Raw genomic sequence first — 23,301 nt, 5'->3', positions numbered from 1 at the left:
CACATTACCAGTTCATGGAGCCTCCCTAAACATGGTAGCGAAAGGCTTAAATGCCTCGCTGATTCTCGAACTTTCCGCTGTTATCCATGTGAAAGATGTAGCAGAGTAAGAAAATCACTTTCTGCCACGCCGGCCGTGCAAGGTTTGTGACTAGGAGATTTGAGTGACGCTTTGTTATCTTTATCACGAACTTGAGCAGTTCTGCATTATTGCCGTTTCGATAGCTGCCTGAATGCAGATCAACAATGATTTATTTTTTGTTGTGAAAGGCCACTTTCGACGCCTCCAAGTTATTGCAGGACGTACTAAATCTACAAGAAGCACAAGCGTGACAAGAGCACTGTCTGAAATTGCCGTTGCCATCTAATAGTCATCAATTTCGTGAAGAAAATAGAAAACGGATTTCTTATCGGCGAGTCCTTCAAACCTTGGTACGGGCAAATTCAGCTGCAGCTGAATATCGCAATGAAAGGGATAGGGCGCTAATGACAGTCGCTCGTTTCCCAACACATCTCTGAAATGTGCCTTTTTTGGAGCGGCTAGGACATTAGGTCGATGATTTTGCTAAGTCCGAGGGTTCGTCTTTCCTTTCTCATAAGTGGCCTTGCTCTGGATTCGTATTGGTTACAGGCTGATATGCATTTCAGTAAGGTAAAATAGTCAGACATGCCTACGCATGAAACCACTAAATGTCCATACCCAAACTCACGTAACGAGAGCACTGCTTCAGGGCCACGAAGTAGGTAGGGTATGTACGACCAATAACTGTTACTCTGGCAGTGCGGCACCCCGACGGAGTAATGAGGTTACTTGAGGCATGATATAGTTGCATCAAAAGACACATACGAGACAGGCACAGCACAGGGTACCTTGTCTTGTTTGTGTCTTTTTTCGCGCAACTGTATCATGTCTATGTAATGCATCAACTAGCCTAACAAAACATCCTAATGACGCTACCACCAGTGGTATAAATTAGAGCCATCCCATGTGGTCATCACTTTCTTAAGCTGGGTGGCGAACAGTTCACTGAGGACAGAATACGCTTGGTTTGTGGGATTTAAGTTCCCAAAGCTACTCAAGCTATGAGAGACGCTGTAGTGGAGACTCCGGAAATTTTGATCACGTGGGGTTTTTAACGTACACTGACATCGTACAGAAGACGGACGCCTTGCTTTTCGCCTCCATCGAAAAGTGGCCGTCGAGGCCGGGATTCGATCCCGCGTCCTTGGAAACAGTATTCGAGCGCTGTAACCACTTCGCCACCCCGGCTCGGTTGATGACATAATAGTATGCTCTGATGTCTACTAAGGCAGTAACCGTACGAGAATCGACAGGTGCTTCAAGGCCACTTGCTCGTGTCTTTGCATTGCATATTGGCTACGGTGTCGTTCTGTACTTTGTCGTAGCGGCCGGGCACACCTTTATTTCTTCGCTAGGCGGTTGTATCAGCTTGGAGCCTCCTTGTGTTGTCATCGAAATGATCATCTTGGGTAGCGGTGGTGTCACTTTAAAATATGGGCATGTGATCGTCTGGGCGTCTTCTTAGAGAGTGTCGACATAATGGCGGCGTCATCGTCACTCGTCGTCGGCGGCGGAGGAGGATCTTGGTTAGTTCGCCGTATAGCAACCTCACCTAAAAGGTTTCTTCCTTTAGTTTCCCTCAATGGGGTCTAGGGGACCATCCTCGCACGTATTTGCGGCCTGATGACACAAATCGGGTTCTGCACTGTGATAGGGAGCGGTACCTACAGCTTTATGACTGCACTCAACAAGTATTTCTCGATTTCTTCTGATCTTTCTCCAGGACGCGGTCGTGTGACGTCGAAAGCGGAGTCACGGAGGCCGATGCATCGGTACGGGCAGTGGCGTAAACTTTGGCCTGCCTCAGCGCAAGGGAAGGAGAACTGGCGGTTGCTGGACGTCCTCCTGGCGTCACCTTTTCTAGACCAACAAAAAGAGGCGCCTCGCATTAAGAAATTGACTCTCTTATATCCAGACATATATGGATCAGAGAGGCGAAACAAGTGCTTAATTTCTTCGATGTAACATAGCACGGACACATTTGGGAGCCGGACTCTGACATTGAAGAACATTTCCGATCTTTCTTTTTTGATAATGCGCTGGAATACGCTGAAGAGCTCCCTTTTAATTCATCCCTTGTAGCGAGTGAAAAATATTTATTTTCGTACCATGTTCGAGCTGCCCATCCAGTGCAAAGAAGACGTTCTGTGGCTTCAGCGCATCGTCTCAGTTGTTAAATGCTGCAACTCGTCCGTACTGATCGATCCAGTTCTCTGGATCTTCACCAGGGGCGCCGTTGAAAATGGGAGGCTGCAGTGGCTATTGGATCACAACCGGAACCGTGAATGTGGCCTAAACCATCTTTGTAGCAAGAGTCTCATCCTGGGTTCGAACAGGGTACGGTAGTAGGCAATATTCAGGTTGGAGCCCTTGAAATCGGGGCCTAATCGGTGGGCTTCGGTTAAATATCTCGGGGCGAAACGAACAGGGCTCTTGTCTCAGCGCGTTGGAGGAGTCCGAAACATGAAGGCCAGCACCTCACCATGTATGGCGACTCCGAACACAAGACATGGGACACCACGCTGCCCTACTTGATCTTCGCCTATAACACGGCCGTCCAAGTAAAAGCTCGGTAAACCACTTTCGAATGGTGTACGGCAGCGGGCCCACAACGACGTTCGACGCAATGTTGCCGCACATAACGGGCCAGAATATTCGTGACGTCGCAGGCTACTTTCAGCGCGCAGAGGAAGCCTGACGACTCGCCTGGATGCGAACTTAAGACCAGATAACTTGCGACGACGCGACGCAGAGTACAGGTCAGGAGACCAAGTTTGGATTTGGATTGCGATACGCCGTCACGAACTGAGTCAAAAACACATGCGGCGGTTCTTCGGCAAATTAAAATCCTTCAACGCATCTGATAACTTGACTATCAAGTCATCCCCGTCCGCACGCCCACAACACTGCGGCGCTTGGCGCGCTAAGACGTCGTCCATGTTGTGCACCTGAAGCCTTTTTACGCGCGCTAAAGGCTCTAGCTTTATTAACTAAAATTTTTGTTTATCCTTCTGTGTTTACTTTTTAAGCATCAAAGCAATGGCTATTTTAGGAGGGAGTAATACCGCTAACCATTCAAATCTATTTTTTTATTTTAGCAGCCGCTGGCTTGCAGCCTTATCAATGTGATTCTAGCACAGAGATTCATTCTGTATTTTTTGTTTGTTCATGCTTGTTGTCGCGAGACGCGGCTTTATCATTTCCTTTGATGCAGAAGGTGCCTCCACATATATGTCAAAAGTCACGCGCTTGGACTTCTGCGACGCTCAAGGGTACGCTAGTCCTTGTTCTTCGACGAATTTCTTCGCCATGCGCTTGGGCTTCAGCAAAGCTCCAGGATATGCTAGTCCCTGTTTTTGGTTCTATCTAAGCATTTCTTCGCCGCCTTTAAATTAAACGCCGACAAGTTAAACTGTCATTCTTTTTTCGATGACGAGTGAGCACGTGTGCTCATATTGCCACCGCCGAATTGTTTGGTTCATGTGCGGCAGGAGTGAGCCCCAGTAAAGGGTCTCTTAGTTTGCTGGTTTCAACATCTGGTGACCAAGACGTAACAACTATGGGACTCTCGGGAACACAATTCTATTACAGTGAATACAGGTCTTCCAGTTTTCAAATTGTTCCGCTGCCTGAATATCTATATTCCTCCCAAAACACAGGTTGTTCTCCGGTGAACAAAATTGCGGCCTCCCGGGAGATGTAAATAATCCACAATGAGCCCCTCGATGACCTGTCCTCTTTCTTACGTTATCAGTAACGTACAATTGTGCTCAATTTCTAGTAATAATCCCGTTCATATTTACGTCTAGACGGATAACATTGCGGTGTTTTTGCGGATGAGTTTGACAGTCCATCTATGTCCGTCTGCAATCGTACTTGGATTTCACCCACCATAATCCCAGAGGCTGCAAGCAAGGCATGTTTATACACCATGCGCAGCGCCTGTAGGGGCTAGAGTCAGTGGAAAATATTCAGAGTACCGCATTCGTTTTCCCTGCGCCACCGGCTCACCTACTGGCTGATGCGCGTCACGTGACTTCACGTCGCTATATCCCTTCCAAGCGCGTGCGCAGTATACGTGTCTTGCGCGGGAGCCTTTTTTTTTTTCGGGTTGTTTCTTGCAGTGTACACGTGAGAAATTCTGCTGTGCCTTTGGTGCGGCAGCAGGCCTCAGTCTGAAAATGCGTTTTCTCTGTGCCTGAACTTAAGGAGCGATCTTCATCAGTGGTAGGTGCGGCTTCACAGAACCGACCAGTAAAAATACGTGCCATCAAGGAAACCTTTCTTGGGCGAAATACGCTGGTTCAACGGTTTGAAATTTTGTTCGTTGAGCCGCGAAAGAAGCACATGAACATGGTTAGCCTAATGGCTTACCAAGATACTTTGTTGGGCGAGATGGTACACGTTCATTATTAATTTAAACAGTGCGAACAAGACAAAGGACTAGATAAAAAGAAGCCACAGTACAAGCGCTGACTCACAACTATGCCTAAACCTCTACGCCAAGGCCTAGATAAAACCAAACATGACGAAAACGAAACAATAACGTGAAACAACCCCTGGGTTCACCTTCTGCACAAAAAGTGACTCAAAAAGACATCTTTTTGCTTGAAAGAGCAAGAGAAGTCTTGCTGACACAATTGTTGTCCGTTGAAATAAAATATAATTCAACTATCTCTCTCGTCATCTTTTCATTGCGGCGATTCAAAATCAAAACCTGGTGAAACATTGGGGTGCACTTCTTTTTCTCCTTCTTCATTGTTTCACATGAATGGCAATGTCAGACCAGAAATGTTTTGTCCTTGCTACTTTCCAAGTTGTTCCGATGTTCCCTAATGGCAACATATGTTTACCTTCCAACGCCGTGTGCCGCACGTGCGCAGCGATATACAGCGTACATATTACTTGCCGTATTTCGGAAAACCTACCCTCACATTAAGTCAAATATCCAGCCGCCGGCATCAAATACATTTGCATTCAGTTCTGCGAAAACGCACACACTCTGATCGTCCATGCATGCGTACGGGCGCGTCTTCTTGTGGGCATCGATGACCGCCCGCAGCTCTTCATTTTTCTTATTGTTAATGTAAATGCACATAAAACTCTATGCACAGATTTATTAGTTATTTATATCTAGTTGTACGTTAAAGAAACCCAGGTATTGCAAATTTCCGGAGCTCTCCACTACGGTGTCTCATTGTGTGAGCCGCTTCGGGAGGTTAAGCATAATGAACAAAACCAACCAGCCAGAGTTGTGTGTTCGCAGCTGGAAACATTTAGCAAATGTGTGTCGACCAGAGATGCCATCAATGTGCGATGCCATTTTAATTTTTGGCGGCAGGTAATGAGCGATGACCTAGAAAATTTGTGGCATGAGGGATATGGTGATGAAACAACAAAGAGATACCATTACACAATGAAAAGTACAATATTACCAACCGCCCGGTGATAGCGATGGTATATCAGGCCATAACTGTTTTTTTTTTCAGGGTGAAAATGGGGTGCGACCAGCACATTAGTTTTCCTTCACTTAATGATGGCGCTGCAAAAGAATTGAGTTCACGAAAAACAATATGCTTCAACAAAGCCTGCTTGGCGTTCTTGGCGCAACGACGGCAATACTAAATTGTATGTTAGTTTGTTTACGCTGTCACGGCGAACGTGCTGGTTCACGTTGTTTTACTTATACAAAGCGATTCATCGTGTCAGAGCGTAATAAACTATGCACCGCGTCTGGCACAGCGGGGCCAGAGCACGGCATTCTCAACGACTTAACAATATACGCAAATGCCCCTGCGATCTTCGCAGACATGCTATTTCACACTTGGCCACTTTATAATGTTGCAACACCACTGCACTGCTCGTAGAACACGAGTTGATCCAAATGGCCGGCGATTTATAAGAGAAGGCGCCTGAAGTGCTCGATGGTTCACCCTCACGCTTCATCGTTTCACATCGATTGCGCACTAGAGTGATAAAGTTAGTGACCACATAATCACTGGTGATACTGTTCTGAATAAACATACCAAAATCGTTCGGTTTTGTGACCTTCAAAACATGTTGCAAGTCTACGAATGCGGTCATTCATCGCTCAGACGGCGGCTGGGTCCGGCGGCCTGGAAGGAAGATGGCGCCCGCGGCACCTTTGCGGTGATCTGAAAATTGTCCACTGATTCTAATAGGGGCGCCACTGAAAGCCGCTTAGCGGCGGCCGTCGGAACCCGAGGCGGGCGTCATGCGGCAAGCGTGGCCGTGGTGCGCGCGTTTGATGTGCCGTTAGTGTGCGTCTCGCGGGCACATTCCTGTTGACAGTGTGCGCAATGGGATCATACTGTACAATAGTGGGCTTGTGTTGTATATCACAGCCGTTTGGGAATACATCGCCTCCATATGCATCAAGTGTTTGCTGCCGACGAGCGTCAATAAGGTTGCGTACGAAGTGGAGTTCCTTTTGAGTGCCCCGCTTTCATTCGCTAATTAGTTCATTCTTTGACCTATGAGGCAATGTTCTTTCTTTGCTTAATGATACATGCTTGCTTCGTTTACATGCAATATATTGCCACAGTAAACTAGGCAGTGTCGTTTCATACCGATGCGACCGCCGGAAAATCCAGCGAGCTTGGAAACCAGCATTCTGAGCATTGCTAAGAAACTCGGGGGATGAACTGCAAATAATGATTAATGACCTAGACAGGAAAAGTAGAAAGGTAGGCTTGAAAATCAATATGCAGAAGACTAAGGTAATGTTCAACAGCCTCGGAAAGGAACAGCAGTTTACATTAGGTAGCGAAGTAGTGGAAGTAGTAGCCGATTATGTCTACTTAGGACAGATAGTAACCGCAGATCCGGACCAGAAAAAGAAATAACAAGAAGAATAAGATTAGGATGGAGCGCATTTGGCAAGCACTCGCAGATTATGACTAGCAGCTTACCGGTATCGCTCAAGAAGAATGCATGCAACAGTTGCATCTTACCTGTACTCACCTATGGGGCTGAAACGTGGAGGCTAACCAAGAGAGTTCTACTTAAGTTGAGGACAACCCAGAGGGCTATGGAACGAAAAATGGTAGGGGTAACATTAACAGATAGGGAGCGGGCAGGGTGGGTCAGATAAATAACTCAAGTTACCGACATTCCAGTGGAAATTAAGAAGGAATGGGCATGGGCATGACGTGTAGTGCGAAGAGAGGATAACCGATGGTGGCTTAGGGTAACAAACTGGATTCCAAGAGAAGGAAAGCGTAGCAGGGGGCGGCAGAAAGTTAGGTAGGCGGATGAGGTTAAGAAATTCGCGGGAGTCAAGTGGATGCAGCTAGCACAGAACCAGGTTAAGTGGAGAAATATGGGAGAGGTCTTTGCCCTGCAGTGGGTATAGTCAGGCTGATGATGATGATGATGATTCTGAGCATCAGAACAATAAAGCATATTGGGCTCCTGTAGCAAGAGTTCAGATTTTTCATGCTTGCGTCTTACCACTGCCTGTACAGCATAGATTTGACGTATTCCGTCGTCAAAAAGGCAGAGTGGGTTGATAATTTCATGGGGGAGTGAGATATCATCAGAGGCGATATCTGAAAAGCTGCATCACAGGTTAACCAAGAGCATATTCGATTTAAATTTTATATCCTATTTTATTATAAAGGTGTCATCTTCATTTCATTTATATCATCCTCGCGCCAAACTTCAGAATTACAGCGCGCTCTGTAACCAGCTCTAGAGCCGTAGTCTGAATAGCAGGTGCAGCGAAATGTTATGTTTTCGTAATCTTTGCCTGGCAACAGGAACTCTGGCTCTGTTCTTCAAAGTAATTACATGGCAAGTTTAAAAACGCATATTGGCAAATGCCTGCTCTATAACCCGCCGCAGTGGCTCTGCCTACTGAGTACTAGTTATCGGGACTGAAGTCGACCGCGTTTAGGTGGAGGTGAAACGTTAAATGCCACCATGTGCTCTGCGATGTCAGTGTGCGCTAAATATCGTCTGGCTAAGCGTTTCACAAATTTAATACGTATTTTATCTTCCCGGCTAGAGGAGGCGATCAAGTTTAAACAAGAAGTGTTCACCGAAGGTGCAATGACTAGCAGAAAACACTGAAAACATAGTTATCACTCATTTCTGCCACACGGCAAATTTAAGGTCATATCCATCGAATGACATTCGTTCAAGATGGCATTTTTTGCTGCTAGACGAGAAAATATAATGACACTCGATGAAAACGACCTGAGGTATTCAAGGAGTTTGAGGTACTCTACCGAATGCGATCAACGAGGAAATGTGTTATCTCGACAGCAGAGAATTGGTGAGAAGATACACCCAAATAAGCTACAAAGTGCCACCTGCATTAAATACTACTGTGCTCCTATAAATTTGCACCTAGTCGTCTATGTGAGAAAAGCCAAATAGCATCGTAAAAAAAAACTGGTACTCATCGTTGCCAGCCAACTCGTAGCCACTGCACTCAGCGCGGGCGGAATAGGTCGCTCCGTCTGCCGCGGTCCGTCGGCGCCGAGCCGCCGGCACGGCGGATTTCTTTCGCCACCTTCCGAAAAGCGTGTCTGTTGATTTTAAATAATACGCGCTTAATTTGACGAATAAACCTATAAAAATGATCTTTACTGAGGATCGGTGCTATGCAACGAAATTATGGAAGAAGTGATAAATGCAATACAAACAAATTTCTGCACACATTAGCAGCTGTCGCCGGTGAGACGCAGCTGATACGATTTCATTCTCTAGCTCCGCTGCTAAGGCGTCGCCTAAGTTACGCCTAGCGACGACTAGGGCCTAGCACACGGCCCGAGCGCCGTCGTCGGCCGTTTTCGCGGGCAGCGTCGTTGTGGTAAGCTCGCGGTATCCGTTGTTGCAAGCATTGCGAATTTGCCGTATTCTTTCTTGATGGGGCCAAGCTCGGGCATTTTTCCACGGTCCTTAATACGCCGAGCGAACATCTGGCGAAAATGCACGGGAGTCAACAGGTTGTAGTATGCTGCGCCGTAGGGCGATACTCGAAGGTTCTATAGAAGTGCCATCGGCTGTGCGATGTCAGTGCACTTTAAAAAACCCCAGGTGGTCTAAATTTCCGGAGTCCTCCACTACGGCGTCTTTCATAGCCTGAGTTGCTTTGGGACGTTAAACCCCACAAACCAAACCAAAAGTGCCGTCAGTAAATACACTAGATACTGCCACTTTTATGTGTTGCTATTGACACTTGCTTTAGTGCGCAAAGTTTATGTTGTCGAAACTCATACGCGCTTCGCAGTTGAGCGCAAACCTACGCACCTTCCGCACCCTTTCGTAAACAAACGCCGCCGACACTGCCGCTAACTTCTTAACTGATAGTCCTAATTAACAGGTTGGCTGAGTGTCAATTTAAAGGCTGCCTTCGTTTACAGCGCAGTCATCTTCGCGACATATTGATGGTGCACCAGAATTTGCATATCAATCGCAGTTACCATAATTTTGAAATGGCATTAGCTTTGATTTTGTAGCAGCGCGTCGAGAAAATGATATTAATCTGAACAAATATTATTCGTTGCGATTGCTTGTTTGACGGCCGCCTCGTTCTCGTTAAGCATAACTGGAAACTTATACAAACGTGTTCCTGGCAAGGTTTTATGTGAGTTCTAAAAATCAACTACTTAGCAACTCTTCCCGGTTATTGCTAAATGTTGGCAACGGCGTTATATCTGTTAAACCACGACCAAAGACGAAAACACGACGCGTGCGCATAGACGATGACATGAACAGCGTCCGACGAAGCCCGCCTACGCTTTGCGGCTTTGACGACAGGCAGCGTTGTCGGTGTTGTGCGCATCGCATCGAGCACAGGCAACGCTTCTTAGAAGAATATGCAGTGGCCAGAGCGACTATTTGCTACTCTGTTCTTTAAAACGTTCTATAGAATATAGGAATTGTCCTCCGGACTCCCGAATAAAGCCTTTCATTTATTCACCAATACAAAACGAGGCGGCCGAATTAAAAGGCTATCAAAAGTGGAAGTTTGGTCACTAGCTTCATTTATACAGAAACAGCCCTAGGCCCTTGCTAGCATGCGCAATATTTAGCGGAGGTTCCATGCTACTTTAACTTGTAGCTGATATATAAAGTATATATTTGCTACAGCACTAGAGGTGAAGCAGGGAAGCAATAAAGGCTCGAGGAAAACATAGTGCACGCTAGGAAATATAAAATACCACCCCTAAAAGTACATTAATGATCCTGATGGCACACCTGCAAGTATTTTCGGTGCGATAGTACTATGAGAAGAACAATAGGGCACTCGAGTTCGACCACAAAAGGCTAGCATACGCTGCGTCGTCTAACGTGATATAGTCTTCGATTTTTACCGGTAAAATACCATATGTCAGAGAAACAGGACAATCAGCTAGCGTTGAACTAAATAGTCACCGTGCTGACATATTGAAGAATATTCCAAAGGAAGATTCGGAATATCTATATTACGTGGCGATATTTCAGGCGAAATTAAATTGAAAATTTTCCAGTCCGGCTCCAACTTATTAAGAGAAATGAAATGGAGAGGTGTTTGTAAGCCTAGGGCTCGCAGTTTCTAAATCCCAACAACCCCGCACCCGTATATCTGTGACAACGGCAATAAACTGCAAGTAGGTCTCAAAAAGGCGGGTTAGATCCCGGTTGCGGAATAACTTTTCAGTAGAGACGAGAAACATAGCGCCTCTCCATTTTTCAACGACAATGCGATTTAAAGATCACGACGAAGCCGAACATTCCGCAACCCTCATCTCATACGCTGTAGCATTTCAGATAATAAACCCTATACGCCGAAGTAAACCAACCCCCATATTTGACACCAACAGGATCCCACTTTTCCGAGAAAAGTATTAAACCTATGAGGTATACTGCATCGCTGTCGTCAACAACTATTACGGCCTTGTGATGAATAAGAGCAAAAAATAATCATAAGGAAGAACACGCTATATGTGTACCCAATACTTCTCTTCTAGATTTATTGCTTTTCTTCTTAATAGCTTGTTTCTGTTAGACCCAAATTTCGCTCACTTTTTTTTGAGCGCTTTTCAACCTCATACACTTTTTACTGTCAACTCCCCTTTTTCTGGCTATGATTTTTTTATTACCCCAAGATCTCGCTTCTTCTTCCCATCTTCCTCTTTCTCTCTTTCGTTCTCTCTCGTTTCTTCACCACCTGGTATAATTTCGTTGTTTGTTTTCATTGTTTCTCCTTTGCTTGACGTGGCCAGTCCGTGCTATTCGGTTTTCAACTGTAGTGATATCACTCCCTCTATTCACTTATTAGAGCATTCTTTTTTTCGTTGCTTTTCCAAGTACTTTTTTATTTATTTATTTCACAATACTGTGAGATTTTGTCAGGCTGTGACAGAAGTAGAAAGTACAAACAGGCATGGTGCTCCAAGGCAGTAGGGAAAGGATACAGAGTATACAGTAATTAACATATCATTATTGCGGATATGTAAAAGCAATGCAATTGTTGATACTAGTGAACAAAAAGAGGACAGTGGGAACAACAACTCTAAGAAAGTGACAGTATTTGAAGACAAAAAAGATTTACCGCTGGTACAAAAAGCATCAATTGACACATAATTCATATATTTGTGAAGGCTGTTTATTTGGCTCTGCCATGCTGTTCGGTTGCTATACCCATAATTTCCAGGACAACTCAGCTCTCAGCTAACTGCATCTTTCACCGCACTTGCAGCTGGGCAAAGGACCTGAGCACAGATCCATGTCAAGATAATGTTCACTTTTTATCAGCGACCTCCCCTCTCGCCTGTCGGTGTCCCTCAATGAGGACACTTCTTCACACGCCATCCTTCTTCGCCGCTTCTTCGCCCCAGCATCCACGCCGGGTCTTCTTCCTCTGTACGAACGAGCACTTCAACCTCCACTAATAAGGAGTGCTTTGTCCATACAAAGTCGTATTCTGCTTTGGAAGCGTCGGTTAACGCATTTAGGCTTCTCGCCCTTGTTCATTGTCCTTCGCATTGCACAGTAATTCCATCTTATTTTTCTCCCTCTGCACCTGTTTTTATTTGTTATCTTAGGCCCGCTTGACCTTGCTCGCCAAAACACTTATCTGTACACAAAATTTGTTGCAGATGAATTTGTAGCGTTCATCAAGCAATTCTAAAGGTACTGAAAAAATGAGAGACCAATCATTGAATTAGACATGAACTAATTAGTGTACCGACAGCAGCTATTTTTAGATAACCTGACAAAAAGTTTGGCACGATAGACCCAGAGAAATCGATGGCTTTTTTGCAACTTTCTCTGCGCGAAAATAGCAAAGCAGCACCAATTTTATTTTCTCCATGCTTTGCGAAGCCAACCGGCGACCATTGTGACTTGGCCTAGCGGCCTGTAGCAATGAGGTTTCTTAAAGGTAGCCTATTCAATTTTGTATAACCCGGACTGTAACGCTATGTAACAATGGCTCATCCCGCACATACCAAAATTTTATACACTTTCACTGAACGATTCCTATATGGTAACGGTAAAATTTTATTTTATTTTTATTTATTATTACAACCTCAAATACCCCATTGAAAGGATATTACATGAGGGAAAGGTTTCAGAGCATATTATTGCTCCAAGTGATGAGTCCGTATGGAGCACAACCTCGGCAGTCAAGTCATTCCAGTTATTTGCTGTGCGCACGAAAAACGAATATAGATGCGCAGATATACGGGCTTGCGGAGGATGGGTTGTCTTTTCGTGGTTCGTGCGGCTGGAGGTGCGGTATTCAGACACAATAACAGACTCGAACGGAACATGATAATAGAATTTATGGAATAGAGATAGTCATGCGATGCTACGCCGGTTAGCTAAACTTGATAGATGAGCATTGCATTTTAGTTTGGCGACACTTTCACGATAAGAATAGGCCGAGAAGATGAATCTAGCGGCTCGGTTTTGTATTGCTTCTAGCGTGTTTGAAAGATTAAGTTCAATATTGTCCCAAATAGCGCATGCATATTCTAGTTTGGGCCGTACAAATATCCCAGAACTCAATTTGCTTCTTTAGAAATTTGAGTTACGTGATATGTTCACCTAAGAGCTTGTGTTAAGTGAAGGCCAAGGTATTTATATGTGGTAACAGCTACAATTTCTGAGTTAGCAATTAGGTACTTAAAAGATGGTTCAGAGGGACGCCTGTGAAAAGACAGTAAAGAAGTATTTTTCCCATTAGGAGACATGAGCCATTTACTGCTCCAAGTTAAAATGCGATCTATGTCGGATTGAAGAAGCTGGCTATCACTGTGAGTAATTATGGGGCGGTACACAACACAATCGTCAGTAAATAGGCGTATGTTAGAGCATATGTCAGTTGGCAGGTCGTTTGTATAGATAAGGAAAAGCAGGGACCCCAGCCCTGTGCCCTGGGGTGCCCTAGATATAACAGACGAGTGAGAAGAGGAGAATTTATTAGCGAGAACAAACTATTGCCTGATCTTTAGAAAGTTACGAAGCCAATCAAGAATCAAGGAATTGAGATTAAGACATGAAAGTTAAAAAAAAAAAACCGCTGGTGTAGACCTTTGTCAAACGCCTTTTCGAAATCTAAGAAACGGGCGTCCGCTAGAATGTTGTGATCAATGTTGGAGCTTAGGTCATAAATAAATGGAGCTAACTGTGTGTCGCAAGAAAAGTTTTTATAAAACCATGTGGGCGGCTAGCGAGAAAAAAACGAACAGATAAAAAAAATTTCATAATGTGAGAACAGATTGCACGTTCCATTAGTTTAGAAGGGATGCTAGTAATGGCTATATGACGGTAATTATGACGGGAAGATGGAGGCCCTTTTTTTGGTATCGCAATGACTTTTCCCACTTTTTAATCGTTCGGTATAATGCCTGAAGAAAGTGATTGCTGAATGATATAAGACAACAGGACACTTGCGATATGTTTTGTATTTTAGTACCTTTGCGGTAATGTCATCAATACCTGCTGATGAAATTAGTTTCAAATAATTAATTTAGCAATGCCGTCTGGTTCGAATGATATATCGGGTATAGCAGGAAAACCAAAGGATGGAAAATCCGGTAGGTTCCCATCTGGTTCACGAGTAAATACAGAACTAAAGGTAAGGTTTACTACTTCAGCAACATCATGTTCCGCAGCTGTGAACATATCATCATCATGAAGTATTATTGGGTTGCTAGGGTTAGGTTTGATACATCTCTAGAACTGACGAGGGTGACGAGGGTACATCTCCAGAACTGACGGAGCGTGGTATTAAAAAATGATTGCTTAGTTTTAAAAACATGGCCGCTAAATTGTTTTTCGGCTACGTAATACTTCGGCCATGTATGAGGTGTTATTTCGTCTGGCGGTTCGAAAGAATCTTTTCTTCTTGTTATTCAGACATTTTAATGTATTATTGAACTAAAGGGTATTAACGCGCTCGCTTACAGTAGTTGTAGGGATGTATTGTTTCGCGAGATTATTCGTTTTATTCTTAAAAAGAAGCCAGTTAGTCTCGGTTGAACTTTGCTCAAAGTCGATAAGAAACCAAGTACAGAAATTTTCAAGTTCGCGATTAATGTTCAGATAATCGCCTTTATCATAAAGAGTGAGTCTTTTAGTTACTTTGTAAGCTTTTGGTAGGTGGTTGAGAAACGTGGTGTTAACTATTGAATGATCACTAAGTCCAGGAAGATGTGAAAGGGATAACAGATTCTCTAGACGTGACGTTAAAATCAGATCAAGTGTGCTAGATGACTGTGCACTTTGTCTTGTTGGTGAAGAGATTAGTTGTGTTAAGGCAAAGGTTTGACATAAGTTCACAAAATGGCACTCTGCACAATTTGACGCGATCTCAGAAGGGCAAGACCAGTTTATCGCGAAAAAGTTAAAATCCCCTAATATAAAGAGAGTAGCATACGGAATCTTCGTGGTTACGTTGTTAACAGCATCATAAAATAGTGGAATGAACGAGGTGTCGCTCTCTGAAGCACGGTAAATACTGCAGATTATCATGGTCGGAAATGAGCACGAGAGGAAATGAGCAATATTTCAAAGGGTGAGCCAATCTTTATATTAAAATACTGAAGATTACGATGGGTGGCTATCAGCACGCCACCACCTCGCCTGCCTACTCGATCGCGGCGGAAAATCTCGAAGCTCAGCAAAATGGTCTGCACTTCTCTGTAATCTATTAGTTCATTTAGCCAGGTTTCAGTTAGTACGACGACATTGCATTGGGTGGTGTCTATGAGACTAGTGAGGGCATCGCGTTTAGGAAGAAGGCTTCTTATGTTAGTATAAAGGAAAGATACAGTGTTGAAAGTTGAGTGGTGGGTGAAACTTGTAGATAGCTATGAGGAGCGAGGAACTACCTGTTGCGAACCTCGATCAAAAGTGTATGTGTGTTTCCTATGGCCAACTTATCATGCCGGATTGTGAATTTCTCACGTTGGCCTTTTGCAAACTGCCTTAGGTTTTTACGGACTTGGCGAGTGTTCTGGCAAGAGTTTTCGGAGATGCTAAAGTTGGTTCCTTTTAATTTCTTTGTATTAGCAAGAACCTGTTCTTTGATTTTAAAGTGAGCAAATCTCACCACTATCGGTCTGTGTTTCATACTGTCGAAACGCTCGAGTCGATGCGCTCATTCTATGTCGTCGTCATCATCATCATCATCAGCCTGACTATACCACCTGCAGGGCAAAGGCCTCTCCCATATTTCTCCAGGTAACCCGGTTCTGTGCTAGCTGCATCCACTTGACCCCTGCGAACTTCTTAATCTCATCCGCCCGCCTAACTTTCTGCCGCCCCCTGCTACACTTTCCTTCCCTTGGAATCCACTTTGTTACCCTAAGCGACCATCGGTTATCCGCTCTTCGCACTACATGTCCTGCCCACGTCCATTCTTCTTCTTAATTTCCACTAGAATGTTTGTAACTTGAGTTATTTCTCTGACCCGCTCTGCACGCTTCCTATCTGTTAATGTTACCCCTACCATTTTTTCGTTCCATAGCCCTCTGGATTGTCCTCAACTTAAGTAGAACTCTATTGGTTAGCCTCCACGTTTCAGCCCCATAGGTGAGTACAGGTAAGATGCAACTGTTGTATACTTTCCTCTTGAGCGATACCGGTAAGCTGCTAGTCATAATCTGCGAGTGCTTGCCAAATGTGCTCCATCCCAATCTTACTCTTATTTCCTCTTCATGGTCCGGATCTGCGGTTACTACCTGTCCTAAGTAGACATATTCGACTACTACTTCTGGTACTTCGCTCCGTAATGTAAACTGCTCTTCCTTCCCGAGGCTGTTGAACATTACCTTAGTCTTCTGCATATTGATTTTCAAGCCTACCTTTCAACTTTTCCTGTCTAGGTCATCAACAATTATTTGCAGTTCATCCCCCGAGGTGCTAGCAACGCAATGTCATCAGCAAATCGCAGATTACTGAGCTATTCTCCATCTACCCTTATCCCTAACTGCTCCCATTCCAAGACTCTGAATACTTCCTCTAAGCAAGCTGTGAATAGTACTGGGGAGATTGTGTCTCCTTGCCTAACACCTTTCTTTATGGGAATTTTGTTACTTTCTTTATGCAGAATTATGGTTACTGTGCAGCCACTATATATATCTGCCAGCACTGTCACGTACGGCTCGTCTACCCCCAGATTTCGCAATGCCTGCTTCACCGCCGAGGTTTCAACTGAGTCAAATGCTTTTTCGTAATCAATGAATGCTATGTATAAGGGCTGGTTATATTCTGAGCATTTTTCTATCACCCGATTGATGGTATGGATATCATCGATAGTAGAGTACCGTTTACAAAACCCTGCTTGCTTCATTGCCGTCTAAGTTTGTCCTGATTCTATTAGCGATTACCTTAGTAAATGCCTTATACGTAACAGAGATAAGCTGATCAGTCTGTAATTTTTAAGGTCCTTAGAGTCCCCTTTCGTATGAATGAGTATAATGTTTGCATTCTTCCATGGTTCCGGTACCGTCGATGACACCAGGCACTGCGTATACAGGGTGGCCAGTTTTTCTAGAATGATATCCCCCCCGTCCTTCAGCAAATCTGTAGTTAGCTGAACCTTTCCAGCTGATTTCCCCCTTTTCATAGTTTCCAGTGCTTTCTTGACCTCGTCCTTCGTCAATGGTGGAACGTCTGACTGTTTTTCTCTACCGCCAATCTCATTACGGTCCTGACTACTTTGGCTACTGTAGAGATCTGTATAGAACTCCTCGGCTACTTTGACTATCTTGTCCATATTCGTGATGACGTTGCCCTCCTTGTTCCTTATCGCATACATCTGGTTTTTGTCTATGCCCCATTTATTCTTTGCCTTTTTAAGACTTCCTTCGTTCATTACAGCATGCTCAATTTTCTCTATTTTATACTTCCTTATATCGGCCACCTTGCGCTTTTTGATTAGCTTTGATATCCCAGCCAATTCTATCTGGTCTGCTCGATTGGAAGCTTTCATACTCTGGTGTTTCTTAATCAAATCTTCAGTCTCCTTAGACAGCTTACCGGTACCCTCACTAACTATCATACCGCCTACTTCTACCGCACACTAAGTAATGACATTTATGAAATTATTGTTCCTTGCTTCTAGGGTAATGTCGCATCCTCGGTTAGAGCTGAATAACTATTCTGTAGCGAGATCCTGAACTCTTCTGCCCTCCCTCACCGCTAATTCGTTGATGGGTTTCTTTCCTACTAATCGGTTGCGTTCCTTCTTCAGATTTAGGCTAATTCGGGACCTCACCATTCTGTGGTCACTGCATCGCACTTTCCCGATTACCTCTACATATTACATAATAGCGGAGGTTGAAAACAATACGAAGTCGATTTCATTTTTACTCTCCCCGTTAGGACTTTCCTATGTCCATTTCCGGTTCTTCCGTTTTCTGAAGAAGGTATTCATGATTCGTAAGTTATTGCGCTCTGCAAACTCAACTGGTAACTCTCCCCATGCTATTCCTAGAATCAATGCCATAGTCACCTACTACCTTGTCTCCTGCCTGCTTTTTCCCTACCTTGGCATTGATGTCGCCCATTAGTACACTATACTGCGTCTTTACTTTTCGCATTGCCGATTCTACACCTTCGTAGAAGCTTTCAACTGTCTGGTAATCATAACTACATGTAGGTGCATAGGTCTGTACAACCTTCAGTTTTTACCGCTTATTAAGCCTAATTGCGATGCCTGCCACCCTCTCATTAATACTATAGAATTCATCTATATTGCCCGCTATATACTTATTGACAAGAAAACCTACTCCTAGTTGTCGCTCCTCTAGTAAACCTCGATAACACAGTGCATGCCCATCCTTCAGTACAGTATATGCCTCATTCGGCCCTCTAGCCTCACTAAGCCCTATGACATCCCATTTCATACCCTCTAGTTCCTGTAACAGCACTGCTAAACTAGCTTCACTAGCTAGGGTTCTAGCATTAAACGTTACCAGGGTCAGTTTGCAATGGCGGCCTGTCCAGCGGAGCCAGGCTTTCTTAGCACCCCCGGCTGCGTCACAGGTCTGACCGCCGCCGTGGTGAGTTGTTCCGCAGCCGCTGGTGACTGAGGGCCGGGGTTTTATGGAGCTTATCATAGGAGGTTGTGGCCAATTACTGCACCAGGGTGGCCAACTCCTGTTCTGGTGAGGGAGTGCGTTGCCGGAGGTGTTCACTGGCATCAGGGCGCACCCCAAACCTGTTTATGCAATTCCATCGACAAGCGGATTTTTTTTTTTATAATCCGGTGGGGAATTGCGCGGCACTGGAATTTGAACACCGGTCCTCTTGCATGCGAGGCGGATGTTCTATCACTAAGCCACCGCTGTCCCGCTGTCGTTCTATGTGCAGGGGTTCAAATGATACATTGAGGTTAGTATTGCAGAAGTCAATAATCAACTTTTCAGACTCCGCCCAAGTTTCACGATCAGCATCCTTTATGCCAAAAAACAGAAGGTTAGGGCGGCGGGACTGATCCTCTGAGTGATCTAGTCGACGCACAATGTCCTCTATTTTATTTGCATTCTCCTGCGCCTGACACTGGACGCAATCAATTTGTTATTCAAGAGAGCTTAAAGAAGCACCGTCGTTTTCAATTTCGACAAGTCTAGTTTCGATTTCTTGAAATGATTTCGCATGCTCAGCCAGCTGAGTATGAATCGCTTTCATTTCGCTCAGAGTGGCTGTTTGACCAGTCTTGATATCGTCCACTGCCACTCATACATCATTTTTGCTATCGACGCCTGTGCAGGTCCCGGTGCTATCGGCTCCACCGCGAGTCAGAGGCCCGGGATTTTGCTCAATATCAAGGTAAAGGAATAAAAGATCAAGTAATACACGTGAGCATTCATTTGCAATTGAAATACAGCAGCGTGGGCTCGGCAGTACAACGAGAACAGCCAAACTAGTACGCTTAGCAAAAATAAATAACATTTATAAATTCACATTGGCTTAGCTGTAGTTAAGCCTAGAAGATTGCGAAAGCAATATTCTTGGCTACGCCATTCCTTTTCTTTGCCCTTGCTTTTCACGTTCTTTAGCATGTTTGCCGAGCCGCATCTTGAACACGACGTCTGGCTCGATGCTTTTCATGCTGTTACTCTGTCTCCGTAGCTCGCTGTCACTTCCTGGTTTCACAATGGCGAGACGCCTTCTCCCTCTGCTTCTCAGGCAGCATGACGAACTGTCTTACAAGTGCTGAAATGGCATCCTTCATGGAAGAAGGAAACATCTTAGGAAAAGCCCTTGCCATTCCCAATGCACTGGAGAAAGTGTGGCGAGAGTGACGTCAAAATTTAGGGTTAGACAAGGCGGGCCATTAGCAACGGCATCGCTGTTGCTAAGAAACCTCGGGCCACTAGAAACAGCGTTGCTAAGGGCCCGCGGTACGTGAGCGTCGCGGAGATAAAAAATGCTGAGGCAATAAAGGAGGAGGAGAGAGATTGCAGCGTCGGGTCGCTGCACGGCCGCGCAACCATGCCGGCTTCAAAAAAGTGATGTCAAGGCCTCTTCTAAGTTCTTTCCTTCCTCCATGGCATGCTTTATACAGCGTAGCCTCCCCTCCTCTACTTACCGAAGAGAGAAGAGAGGCCATGCCTCTCGAATGGAAGACGACACCATGGATGGATGGATGGATGGATGGAATATAGGAGCGTCCCCTTTGAAACGGGGTGGTAGCAGTAGCTATCATGCTCATTTTTCTCCATAGATCTTAATTATTGATTTAGAGTGGTTAACTAAACCATCATTCTATTTATTAAATTTTGCTCCTTCATTACAAACATTATGTCACTTCTCTGCTTTTAATCCACCAATCTTCCAGCCGTTTTTTGCTAGTTTCCACCGCCGGTTTATTCCCCGGCCACTGTGATCTCTAAACCCCAGAGCTTCAGGAACAGTGATTGCGCCTGCATCAACTTCCGGAAGGATACCATTGCATTCGAGTATAATATGGTCAACTGTTTCACTGGAGTTTCCACATACAGCACATGCGTCATTTCCATTGTTAAACTTCTTTTTGTAGCTGCGTGTTCTAAGGCACCCTGATCTATCTTCAAAAAGTAGGGCACTGCCTCTTGAGTTATCAAAGAAATCTTCCTTCCTGATCTGCATTTTCCACTTTCGGTATAATTCCACACTCTGTTTCTTTTCCATCGAATTTATCCAATTTTTACCTTTAATGCTCTTTATTTCTCCGTCCTTGTGACTAGCATGGTTACTAGTTAGTTTCCTAGTTCTTTTCCTCCATTGTGAGTCAACGCTTTTTAGGTACAGGTATTTAAATACTTAAGCTGCCCATCTGTTACTGTCCAATCTCCTCAGGCGTTCCTCATATAATATTTTACTCTGAGTTTCCCGTACTTCGAAAGATGCCCAGCCCATATCTCCCTGTAGCGCCTCATTTGTAGTTTTGCCGAGGGTACCTAGTGCTAATCGTCCAACGGATCTCTGATTTATTTCTAATGTCGACTGTACCTCTGATTTTTGGCACAAAACCGCATTTCCGAAAGTAAGTACGGGCACCATAATTCCTTTCCAAATACCCCTCAAAATCTCATACCTTTTGTATTCCCACAATGCCTTATGCTTAATTATCGGCTTGTTCTGATGAGATTACTCCCGCAAACAAAGCGCTTGTTGTTGAAAAAATGAATGTCGCGTGTATTCATGGTACCGTTCGGCGGAAAACAACGTCGACATCGTTACTATACATACGGATTTATAACGCAGGCATTGAAAATACTGATTCACCTCAGTATGATGCCACCGCAATATCGTACGGGGCTTTTTGTGAGGCACTTGTTTTACACTTAACAAATAAAATTTTGGCTTGTTGTTAAACCTCTTCGCGTTTCTCTTTCTTTATAATCAGCTCAGCCAAGCCCATTTTATCTCGCTATCGCTTTTAAACGCATGAGCCACCTTTGGAGGTAGCGCACTCGTTTTGCATCACAGGGTCGCCACGTCCGACCCCAACGTTTCAATGCTGCTTTAGTAGCCTTCATAGCACTAATATAGGACATCCCTAAATGTCTTTCCAACTCTTGTTGTGATGAGAGACCACAAAACCTCGCAAATAACATGTGACCTCAAAAAGGAACCTTATTTGTTGTGAGGGGCCGGAGATCACAAATCCGTTCAGCTGGATCGACCGCACATAAGTCACCCTGGTAGCGCTTTTTGTCAACGGAAAGTCTGCCGCTATTCGTCCAACTCGGACGTTCGCGTAACTTTAGGTGCCGAAATTAGCTGGAAATAGCCTTCGAACATAGTGATAACGATCACTATTGTACAGCGCCTCTTATAGTTGTTGTTACTAAAAGGGCTCCAGAAGGGATATGATAATGCAGGCACCGATAAAACCCCTACACCCGCCTACGAGCAGTCAACACCAGTGGCGTAGCCAGAAGTTGTGTTCGGGTAAGGGGGGGGGGGGGGAGGGTGCTCATGTTGCAGGGCGGCTTCATCCATATAGAATTGGTCGAGGGATCAGATATCTGAGTAATACCAGCACTTTCGTTGTCAATAGCCATTGTTTATTAGGTGCTGCCAACGGATTCTTGAACACTACGCACTGTCAACACAAGTAAAATATTCAGTTTATTATTAAAGAACATATATGTATGTGCGAACAATTGTGGCAGAAATAACTGATATCAATGCTTCCGTTATTCTGTCTATTTAATATGCACAGAAAATAATAAACCAGCTTCAGAAATATATCACTTCGAAACAATCAAAGCAGTGCATATCGCTGATATGAAAACGTAAAGGCTCTGAAATGAACACTTTGGCGGCAAATACTTTACTGAATCTGTGTCATCCTAGACCATTGTTCATTTTGTGAACATGTGTTCTTCCAATTTATTGCACTGCAACAGATGTCACCGGTCTTGTATTGTGAGTGAGCGCATAGAAATTATAGTTGCCACGGAGAGTGCCCATAAAAAGGAGTTCCAAAACATAAATACAGAAATTCAAAGATACACTGCAATATTACAAATAATAAGATACAGCTTTATGGGGCAAAAAATTAACACTGGAAACAACTTCACTATATGTATGCACGAAACCTCCTAACACGATATTTATATATACGTATAAGTCTCCCATAAATCTATGCAACTAAGCAAAGTCACTTTACATAATGCGTCAAACTAGGCAAATAAACATGTTGTGCAATCACAGATAGTAAACTTTGCGCGCAGAAAGACAGGCGATTTGACGAGCGTTGGTAAGATAGGTGTACATTTAAAGAACGCAAGAACTAAACATACACAGAATTCAGTAACAAGCGCGAAGTTTAAAAAAGTGATAAACATCGGAATGCACCTTTAAAACAATACGAAACAGATAATTTATAACAAATTCTGTAAATGTTTTGTAGGATAAATGTATTACTGGAGCTTGGCACTAGTTTTACAAAACATTGATATGTGGCAAGATAAGGCCAAGGGATTAGTCCTAGATGACTCCTCACACAGCACACCGAAACACAGCAGCGTTAAACGGGCACCAACCGACACTGCTCGCACGTCGTGATCACCAAAACTCATGAGCTTCTTTTTCTTCTGTCCTTATGCAGATACCAGGGCATGCACCGCCCAATGTAGCACTACCCGCCGGCTGAAAAGCACCGTCCCGGTGCGTACTAGCGTCCAAACCAGGGTCCATGTAGTAGGGCTTGTGGCATGCAACATGGACCGTCTCGGTGCGTGGTGTAGAGGTATG

Source organism: Amblyomma maculatum, chromosome 4, assembly GCF_055883805.1.
Source record: "Amblyomma maculatum isolate TAMU_Amacu chromosome 4, ASM5588380v1, whole genome shotgun sequence".
NCBI lineage: Eukaryota > Metazoa > Arthropoda > Arachnida > Ixodida > Ixodidae > Amblyomma > Amblyomma maculatum.
This window is presented reverse-complemented; position numbering follows the sequence as displayed.